Raw genomic sequence first — 10621 nt, forward strand, 5'->3', positions numbered from 1 at the left:
GGTAGCGGTTCTTCACAGTGATGATGTTCAGGACCAATAATCCATGCAGGGATGGAGCTTGCCGTCTTTCTTGCTCACAAAAAAGAAGCCCGCTCCTGCCGGCGAGGTTGACGGACGGATAAACCCCATGCTCAATGCTTCCTTGATGTATTCCTCCATGGCCACGGTTTCAGGACGAGAGAGGGAAAAGATCCGGCCCCGGGGAGGACTAGTGCCCGGTAGGAGGTCTATGGCACAGTCGTATGGCCGGTGGGACAGGGCGGTGGTCTTTCTGTCACTGAAAACCTCAAGGAGATCCGTATCTTCAGCCGGAATTCCAGACAGGCCCACATCCTGAGCTGACACAGGAGGGGATTCATGGGATGGAGCTTGAGATGGACCCAGACAGGTAGACAGGCATGCTGGTCCCCACTCAGAGACCAATCGATCTGTGGGTTATGTCAGGATAACCAGGGGAGACCAAGTACCAGTGGCAGTTCAGGTGAATTAACCAGATGGAAAGATGTTTCTTCATGGTGGTTGCCTTCGAGCAGCAGTTGGAGGGGTTGGGTGGAAAGGTGGATCTGGTCGGTTCCCAGAGATCGACTGTCCAGCACCTTGACATTGATCTTTTCTCTTAATTCCTGAGTTGGAACTCCCCACCTTTGAGCGATGAGTTGCCCGGCTGCACCAGAGTCAATAAACGCCTTCAGTTCATGGGTCTGAGACCTCCACGGCAAGGAAGCTGCGGGCATTACAGAATGAGGGGAAGCTGACTGAAGAGAGAACCGACCCGTCAGGGCTCTCCTCCCTGCTGACCGGTACCCTCTTTTACTGGACGATGGAACATGCCGCCCGGCAGTGTCCTGGATCACCACAACAGAGGCAGGAACCTGTTCTCCGGCGCCACACTCGTTCCTCCTGAGACAGGCGCATGGGCCCCACTTGCATAGGCTCCTCCGTGTCCATGGGATGGGTGCTGGGTGGTGAGGGAGGGGAGAGGGTGAGGAACGACGATGATCAGGTGAGGGAGGGGAGAGGGTGAGGAACGACGATGATCAGGTGAGGGAGGAGAGAGGGTGAGGAACGACGATGATCAGGTGAGGGAGGGAAGAGGGTGAGGAACGACGATGATCAGGTGAGGGAGGGGAGAGGGTGAGGAATGACGATGATCAGGTGAGCGAGGGGAGAGGGTGAGGAACGACGATGATCAGGTGAGGGAGGGGAGAGGGTGAGGAACGATGATGATCAGGTGAGGGCGGGGAGAGGGTGAGGAACGACGATGATCAGGTGAGGGAGGGGTGAGGGTGAGGAACGACGATGATCAGGTGAGGGAGGGGACAGGGTGAGAAACGACGATGATCAGGTGAGGGAGGGGAGAGGGTGAGGAACGACGATGATGAGGTGAGGGAGGGGTGAGAGTGAGGAACGACGATGATCAGGTGAGGGAGGGGAGAGGGTGAGGAACGACGATGATCAGGTGAGGGAGGGGAGAGGGTGAGGAACGACGATGATCAGGTGACGGAGGGGAGAGGGTGAGGAATGACAATGATCATGTGAGGGACGGGGAGAGGACAAGGAAAGACGGTGATCTGATGGCGCGTAGGAAGTTTGAAACATTCTTTCCCTGAGCCACTCTGTTACTCAGTCGTCAACTCGAATAGCCAGATTAATCAGGTCATCCAGACTCTCCTGCTCGTCCCGCACAGCGATCTCATGCCAGACCCCTGTGTTCAGTCCACGCTGGAAGGCAGTGATGAGATCTCTCATTCCATCCCATCTCTACTGCTAGTGTACGGAATTTGACTGCATAGGCTCTCACTGTTCCTCTGCCTTGACGCAGGTCCAAGAGTCGGTGGGCAGCCTCCTGACCCCGGGCAGGAAGATCAAAAACCCTCCTTAACTCCCCCATGAAATGTCGAAACGACTGGGCTGCGGGGTATCCTTGCTCCCGTATAGCGTTGAACAGGCTGAGTGGGGATCCGTCAAGGAGATTGACAATGTATGTCAGTTTTCGCGCATCGTCACCAAAATGTTCAGGCCGGGCTTGGAATGTCAGCTCGCTTTGGGTGATGAAATTCCGGCAGCCATCAGGATCACCAGAATATCTGCCTGGTGGTGGAATACTCGGTTCCTGAACGGTTGTGGGAGTCGGCTCTGATCCGGGCGCTGGAGGGGGAGCACTAGTAGCAGAGATTGTCGGGCAGCAGAAAAGGAGGACCTGCGAGATGCCGGGAGTGGGACTGAGGCAGTTTAAGGAGCTGGCGAGAATGTTAATGGCTGTCAGCTGATGCTGGCTGTTTACAGTAAGTTCATGGACGGCAGCCGTGAGTGTGGAAATCACAGACACCCGAGTCTGATTGTCTGCGGTGAGCTGTTGAACAGTTGCGGCTAGACGATACCTGTTTCTCCAAGTGAGACTGGGCTTGTCGGCACGAGATTATCTGCCTCATTGCCTCCGTAACTTCACTGAGAATAGATTCCATTGCCTGTAGCTTGTCTCCTACCTGACCAGTGAATCTCACGGCCAAGGTCAGCTGCTCTCTCTCTGCTGGGTCCATCTTTGTGTGGTCCAGGTTCGGATATGGCCCAAGTGCAGAATATTAACACTCAAGCAGGTTGATAGTTCACAGACTTTAATACGAACAGTGTTAAAGGGAAAATAAAACAATAAATGTCAGGCCAAACAGGGCCGTTAACTAAAACTCTCAAATGGAAAACGAAGCCTACACTGGGGCTGAAAAGAACATCTAAACATTAAGCGAATACCGCTCGTCTTCAGAGTCAGTTGAAAGTCCAATATCTCAGGGAAGGCCAAATGCAAACAGGCAGCGAAGCGTAGCTGTGCTGTGTCCAAGTCTTGACAAGCACTGCAACGACAAGAATGGAGTTAAATACTATCATAATTAAATAATAATTACCTGACACGTGCAAATTCACAAGAGCAATTGCCGTATCTACTGCACTGCTGAATCCGTGGTTGTGACGGGTAGGTCAAATATGATGCAGAATATAGTAGTAATAGTAAAACTCTTGGCAGTGTGAAGGATCAGAGGGATCTTGGGGTCTGAGTCCATAGGACACTCAAAGCTGCTACACAGGTTGACTCTGTGGTTAAGAAGACATATGGTGTATTAGCCTTTATCAATCATTGGATTGAGTTTACAAGCTGAGAGGTAATGTTACAGCTATATAGGACCCCGGTCAGACCCCACTTGGAGTACTGTGCTCAGTTCTGGTTGCCTCACTATAGGAAGGATGTGGAAACTATAGAAAGGGTGCAGAGGAGATTTACAAGGATGTTGCCTGGATTGGGAAGCATCCCTTATGAGAATAGGTTGTGTCACATGACTGGCAACAATGAATTATCAATTGAGGCAGGTTTTATAAAAAACAAACAAACATTTATTAAACTCTGCTCAACAATAGCAAAAAGTATTCAAACGACTAACTTAACCAGAGGTTGACTGCTATATGGCAACTCTGGAACAATTCTTAAAAGGGTAAATTTGAAAATGGTTCTTCAAGTGGTAAATTCGAACACAGTCTTAAAATGGTAAATTCAAAAGGATGTTGCCTGGATTGGGGAGCATGCTTTATGAGAATAGGTTGTGTGAACTTGGCCTTTTCTCCTTGGAGCGACGGAAGATGAGAGGTGACCTGATAGAGGGGTATAAGATGCTGAGAGGTTTTCTGGGCAGTCAACATTTCGCCTACATAGTGGGACTTAATCCACTTACAATACTGACAGAACATACCCCCATACAATTACTGTTAGATGGAAGGATTAAAGGTGGGTCAGTAAGCCAAAACAGATTGGCCAGATGACACTGCTGTTGCAAGGGAGAAATATTAGTGCAAAGCAATTAAACACTACCTCTGTGTTAGCCGATAACCTGGTGTACCAAGGAAGTGAACATGAGTGCCAAGTTATGACAGCAAATGATCCCAAGTGTCCATCTGTATCAAAACAAAAAGGAGGGCTGGAAACAGATCAGGTAAAGTAATGACTGAGAACAGTCACAAAGGAAAACGAACAATCCTATTTTTATATGTGTGTGGATGGCTCGTCATCAGTACAGGAAGGTGAGAGGAGAACTGGGTGCGGCATATATGTACAGGATGAACATGGCCAGGAAAGGTACAGTATAGTTTTAAAGTTCCCCAAAACCATGAGCACACAGGCAGCAGAATTGGCAGCTGTGGCATATGTGGTGAGCCCCCCAGGATGTCCTACACTCTGATAGTATGTATGTTTGTAACAGCCTTACAGCACATTTGCCTCTGTGGGAAGCCAGAGGGTGTGTTTCAACTGATGGGACGCCTCTCCCATCTGCTGCTTTATTGCAATATATATTTCAGGAGGCAAAGGAAAAGAATATGAGTCATAAAGGTGAAAGCCCACTCTAACTCATCTCCAGAGGGAAATAGGAAGGCTGATGAATTGGTGAAGCAAGGTGCTTTATTTGGACAGAAATGGCAGCATCAGATCGGGGAGATCGGGAGATAGAAAGAATAACAGATTAAGGTTATGGATTTAATAGAGCAGAAGAAAAATAAAGAATTAAAAAAATTGATAGAAGGTGCAGGGTATGAAATATACAGAGCACGAAGGAGTGTTTGTCAAAGATGGGTTGTACTTCATGAAGGAAAGTTTTGTTTCCAGAGGGAGGAAGAAACGAGATGATCCATTGGTACCATGATCTATGGGGACACCAGGGATGCGAAAGCACCCTGGAAAAGATCAAGGAAGTGGGCTGGTGGCCTAAGATCAAGGATGATGTGGAGCGTTATGTCAGAGATTGCTTGATTTGTGCACAATATAATCCTCATAGAAATGTAAAGAAAGGAGCCCTTCGACACACCAGACCAGCGGAAAGGCCTTGGACTAATTTACAGATAGATTACATTGGTCCCTTACCGCTCACCCCAGGAGGGTACAAATATATTCTGGTAGTAATAGATACTTTTACAAAGTGGGTGGAAACTTTCCCAGCTAAGACAAACACAGCAAAGGCCACTGCAAAAATCTTTTTGGAAAGGATATTCACTCGCTAGGGACTACCCCAGAGTATCGAATCACATCAAGGCCCAGATAATGCAAGATGTCATGGCACTTTCAGGGATCAAGCAGAGATTTCACATACCCTATCGACCACAGTCTGGTGGAATTGTGGAAAGGATGAAACAAACACTAAAAAATGTTTGCCAAAATGGTGCAACAACATGGCAAGTAGTTTTGCCTTATGCCTCGATGAAAATAAGGAATACAGTCACATCTTCAATATGTTACATATAGCAGGGGATGACTAGAAGGGACATTAGAGGATTAGAGGAGTTAGGATTAGATTTGCCTCATGCCTTGATGATAATAAGGAACACAGTGGCATCTTCAACTGGTTACACCCCTGATAAACTTATGACTGGAAGGGACGTGAGACGATCAGAGGAGCCATTCTGATTAGATTTGTCAGAACCTGAAATCGATGAGATTGTGTCAGAAAAGTGGGTACAACAATTGGTAGACAGTGAGAGGCCAATTATGTGGCAGCCCACTGCTAAATGGCAACTCATTTGCTTGCACCTTTGGAAACAGCTCTTTTTTTCCTTTTCAGGGATCTTTTGAAGACCCTGACCTGGAGTTACACTCTATTTTGGGTCTTTGCGGGAATGGGACCCGCTCTCAGGGCCTCACAAATGGCCGTTTTTTGATATCCCAAGGACACGGCCTGGAAGGTGAGCATGCCTTCAGGGTGCTGGATTTTCGTGGCTCTGGAGACGTGCTGATTCTAGGATGGTGCCCCTGACTGAATCGTTGCGGGAGAACACGGAACATTGGGTTAGCTGCCGTGGGTTGTGTGCCCAGAGAGCTGCGCCTTTCTGGGGCCAACTCTCGTTGTAGAGCTCAGAAAAAGCGAAGCAACAGACTTTTAACATTGTAAATCAGTGAGTTGTTTGTTATGTCTCCTCTCTCACTGTGAAATGGCAACACCTCTTTTCCCATTATTAGAGAGGGAGAGAGAGAGCCTATGGTATGTCGAATACCGGGTGAACGAGTAGTCTTTGGGGTACTGTAAGTCTGTGTCTTTATTGATATTTGCTGCACACTTGAGTGCTTGATGGAGGGCGCTGATGCTTTTTGCTGGGGGGTGTGGGGATGTGGGTGTGTGCGGGGGGTCGTTGCTTTGCTGCTGTTGTGCGTGGGGGGAGCTGGAGGGGGTGGGGCTTTGGGGTTCTATCGTTTAATGGTCATACATTCCTTGGGGCACTCCTCTGTTTTCATGGATGTTTGCGAAGAAAAAGAATTTCAGCATGTATATTGTATACATTTCTCTGACATTAAATGTACTTATTGAAACCTATTGAAATAGGAAAGAAGAGGCAACAGAGTAAAGCCTACTTTGACTCAAAAGTCAGTCCCACAGAATTAGGCCCAGGACAGAGTGATGATTAAAATACACCAACCACCTCATTTTTAAATCCAGGTTTGCAGGGCCCTGTGAAATTACAGACAAAGCAAGTGTTTCAATGTACAAAGTACTGACTTTTCCAGATAAAAGTGGGTGGTATTATATCAACCAGCTGAAACTAGTGGGGAGAAACAGGAATGTTGTCACCATCAGCACGCAACAATTGATGTACAAGATAGTCCTGACTTGAGAGACTTGAGGATGGAACAACTGTTCCAAGAAGACGGGGACAGATCCTAGCAAGGAGATGATTTTCAGATCCCTCATCCTGAGAAGCAGGAGAGTTTTTTCAAAAAAATCAAAGGAAAAGCAAAATATGCCAATTTTGTCCCTCGTATCCTGAAACAAAATTCAGTGAACAAAAATAAATGCTTGAGTCCAAAGACAATTAGAGTCTGGATTGGATGGTCTAGAAAAACAAAATATGGACTTCACATAATTTAAGATTTAATCTGGAAATAAGAGCAGATATTAGCCTTGTGTGTTACAAGTTTAACTCAACACGAAGAGAATAATGTACTTTGATGAGATGAGATTAACCGTGACTGGGGCCATGGTCCATCCTGCTCCAGTATCCAGTACAGTAGATAAACATATCAACAGTGATTTTCAGAAGGCCTTTGACAAGGTGCCGCACATGAGGCTACTTAACAAGATAAGAGCCCATGGAATTACGGGAAAGTTACATACGTGGATAGAGCGTTGGCTGATTGGCAGGAAACAGAGTGGGAATAAAAGGATCCTATTCTGGTTGGCTGCCGGTTACCAGTGGTGTTCCACAGGGGTTCGTGTTGGGGCCGCTTCTTTTTACATTGTACATCAACGATTTGGATTATGGAATAGATGGCTTTGTGGCTAAGTTTGCTGATGATACAAAGATAGGTGGAGGGGCCAGTAGTGCTGAGGAAACGGAGAGTCTGCAGAGAGACTTGGATAGATTGGAAGAATGGGCAAAGAAGTGGCAAATGAAATACAATGTTGGAAAGTGTATGGTTATGCACTTTGGCAGAAGAAATAAACCGGCAGACTATTATTTAAATGGGGAGAGAATTCAAAGTTCTGAGATGCAGCGGGACTTGGGAGTCCTCGTGCAGGATACCCTTAAGGTTAACCTCCAGGTTGAGTCGGTGGTGAAGAAGGCGAATGCAATGTTGGCATTCATTTCCAGAGGAATAGAGTATAGGAGCAGGGATGTGATGTTGAGGCTCTATAAGGCTCTGGTGAGACCTTACTTGGAGTACTGTGTGCAGTTTTGGGCACCTTATTTAGGAAAGGATGTGCTGACGTTGGAGAGGGTTCAGAGAAGATTCACTAGAATGATTCTGGGAATGAGAGGGTTAACATATGAGGAAAGTTTGACCACTCTTGGACTAAATTCCTTGGAGTTTAGAAGAATGAGGGGGACCTCATAGAAACATTTTGAATGTTGAAAGGCATGGATAGAGTGGATGTGGCAAAGTTGTTTCCCATGGTGGGGGAGTGTAGTACGAGAGGGCATGACTTAAGGATTGAAGGGCGCCCATTCAGAACAGAGATGCAAAGAAATTTTTTTTAGCCAGAGGGTGGTGAATCTATGGAATTTGTTGCCACGGGCGGCAGTGGAGGTCAAGTCATTGGGTGTATTTAAGGCAGAGATTGATAGGTATCTGAGTAGCCAGGGCAACAAAGGTTATGGTGAGAAGGCAGGGGAATGGGACTAAATGGGAGAATGGATCAGCTCATGATAATATGGCAGAGTAGACTCGAAGGGCCAAATGGCTGACTTCTGCTCCTTTGTCTTATGGTTTTAAGAAAATTGCTCATTGTCTATTTTTCTAGTGAATAATCAGTCTGTTTTACAATATACATTGGTGGGACAGGCATACTATAGAGCAACAGTGGCCACAAGTTATACCAAGTGATGGAAACAATGTCATTTGGAAACTCACAATGTCACCATAGAGAATGGGGCTTTGGATCTGGCCATTGGAGGATGAACTTTGCCTCAGCTAACAGGAGACACAGTACTGAAGGAGAACTTCAAGACCCAATGCACGGATACAGATCAATAGCTGTGGGGTTTATAAATGCAAACATGAGGAATTCTGCAGATATCTGTGGGATTATGTTCTTACTGAGTTGCCACCACTTCATCACTTGACTGCAGACAGGACACATGCTGTGGCAGAGGGAAGGGAGATAATTCATCAATGAACTAAACCCACTAAAGTTATTAAAACATATGCTGGTAAGGAAAATGAAATACTGAGTGACCAGGCTTTTGGAGTAAGTTTTGGAATTGGGGGAAAAATATTCAAATACATCTATGGGTGACAAAAGTATCACATGCTGCTGTAATACTAATACTGATGGTCAGTATAAAGTTGGGGAAGTTAGTTAGTAAATGTTAACATTATTTATAGAATGTAAGTGTTGCACACCTACTGGGGTTCCATGGCTGTCCTATGGGCAGTCAACTGAATGAGAGGAGGATAATGATCCTAAGATAAATATCTTTGGATCAACAGGAGGGAGATGTTGGCCAGAATCTGATCAAGGATTGGATTTGATGAATCAAGGACAGAGGAAGTAGACAAACCTGTTGTCTTTGTTTCCCCCCATTTTGTGGACTCTGACCACTTTCTTGATCTGGGATAGTCTAGTCAGAGCATCTGAATGTGGACACAAGGAGCTTCAGGAGCTTCTCCTGCTAAATCTGAGACCATTCTCAGACCAGTAGCTATGTAAAGGGTGTGGACTCTACACTGATTCTTGCTCTGGGACAACATAATCAGAGCAATCACAAACTGCCGGATCTCTGCAAGAGAGACGGGCTGCAAATCGGTGCTGGATTCAAGGAAGTCGGCCACTTTGGCCTCAAAAGAGTCTCCCTCTTCCCCCTCATGGGGTGAAACGCACTCATCCCCCTCCAGGCAGGTATCACCTACACCCGATGAGACTACCTCACCTTCACCCTCACTGTAGACCCGACTATGGGCTCTACCCCATCTCTGGGGCCAGTGACAGAGGAAGCCCCCCCACCCCCACACCTCTGGATCCAGAGAACCTGCTACACCCCAGGCACAAGCTTGGTGGGACAAACCCAGCTCTATGCCCTCACCACCTACCCTCCTACCCTGCAAACACTCGGAGAACCCCCTTCCTCCTGGGCCCTTGGGATGGCGATTCTGGGCTACATCAGCTCCCCTCGTGGTCTGCATGCTCCTCGGCTGGGCGTGGCCTCAATTGAGGCAACAATTTGGGTGACCAATCCCCCTGGTGACCCGGTACCCACGGGCGACCCCTGTCCCACCGGGCTTTGACCTCACTAAATGAGATTGTTACAAATCATGTTCCTCATAAACTTAGTAAGGTTTGTATGCATTCTCCTTGGTTTCAAGCAAAATTAAAACATCTCTGTAGTAAGAAAGAGAAATTTTATATGCGTGCCAAAAAGAAATGGTACAAGACTGGACTGGGACAAATTCACCAGCGTGCAAAAGCAAATCAACCATACCATTAGGAGTGCTCATAAACAATGTGGTTCTTCAATTCTTGAGGGGGGAGAGCATCCTAAGGATTTCTGGAGATATGTGAAATCCAGACGGACAGACAACACTGGTGTTCAGACGCTAAAGGTGAACAACTGTCTGATCACTGCGGACCAGGAGAAAGTGGAAGCTCTTGAAAACCAATTTCAAAATGTCTTTACCTGGGTAGATACGGAACCTTCATCTTTTCCTGATCTTCCGCCCAGCCCGTATACTGATATGCCTCCTATCGAAATTAGGGTTGAAGGTGTCAAAAAGTTACTGCTCAACATCAATACGACAAAAGCTATTGGGCCAGACCAGATTCAGAATCAAGCCCTTAAGATCGCAGCTGAAGAACTAGATCCTGTCCTGCAATTTATCTTCCAGCAGTCGCTTGGCTCCAATGATCTTCCCCTGGATTGGAGAAAGGCAAACATCACTCCTCACTTTAAGAAGGGTCCAACCACCAACCCAGCAAAGTATCATCCTATTTCTTCAACATGCACTTGCTGTAAACTCTTGGAGCATATAATTGACAGCAATCTGATGAGTTAACTTAGCAGACGCAATATTCTTGCTGACAAGCAGTATGCTTTTAGGAAGCATAGATCATGTGAGTCTCAGCTTATCCTGACAATAAATGACCTGGCCAAGAATTTT

This window comes from Mobula hypostoma, chromosome 5, assembly GCF_963921235.1.
Source record: "Mobula hypostoma chromosome 5, sMobHyp1.1, whole genome shotgun sequence".
NCBI lineage: Eukaryota > Metazoa > Chordata > Chondrichthyes > Myliobatiformes > Myliobatidae > Mobula > Mobula hypostoma.